Source organism: Filicampus tigris, chromosome 5 (assembly GCF_054856515.1).
Source record: "Filicampus tigris isolate MCC_2025a chromosome 5, RoL_Ftig_1.0, whole genome shotgun sequence".
Taxonomy (NCBI): Eukaryota; Metazoa; Chordata; class Actinopteri; order Syngnathiformes; family Syngnathidae; genus Filicampus; species Filicampus tigris.
In genome coordinates this window covers 13,292,858-13,293,629 of record NC_141221.1, presented here as the reverse complement: position 1 = coordinate 13,293,629, position 772 = coordinate 13,292,858, and positions in this window count along the sequence as shown.

Below are 772 nucleotides of genomic sequence, written 5' to 3'. Positions count from 1 at the left end.
AAACAATCGCTTTATTGAATTAGATAACTCTATTCTATGTCCACCGGTCTATTTGGGAACACAATGTGTGGTTATCCATCCATTATCTATACCGCTTCATCCTCACGAGGGTCGCGGGGCGCGCTGGAGCCTATCCCAGCTGTCTTCGGGCAGTAGGCGGGTGACACGCTGAACTGGTTGCCAGCCAATCGCAGGGCACACAGAAACAAACAAACAACCACACACACAGTCACACCAAGGAACAATTTAGAGTGTTCAATTAACCTACTGTGCATGTTTTTGGAACGTGGGAGGAAACCGGAGTACCCGGAGAAAACCCACGCAGGCACGGGGAGAACATGCAAACCCCACACAGGAAGCACCAACCCACGACCTCTGAACTGTGAGGCGGACGACATGCTAACCAGTCGACCACCGTGTCGCCTGCGTGGTTATCGAACAGTGCAAATGGTCTTACAATTTGACCACATGTACTGTAAGTATAAATGGACTCATAAACAACAAGCAAGTCATTGATAGTGTAGTGGTTTAGTTGCCTGACACACGACCCGGTGAAGTGTAGTGAGTTTCATGGCTGGTGAGGCACTGACATGCACAGCAAGGAGATGGAAGATACCGCAGTTCCTTGATAAGAAAGGAGGCGGGAGCAGTCGAATCAATCACCATAGATGAAGCATTTTGGTGTGTTTTTAACTCCATAAAGACTAATAATTAATTACTAGCAACTAATAATTGCTTTACATAATAGAAAACTAAATGACTCGGATTTTCT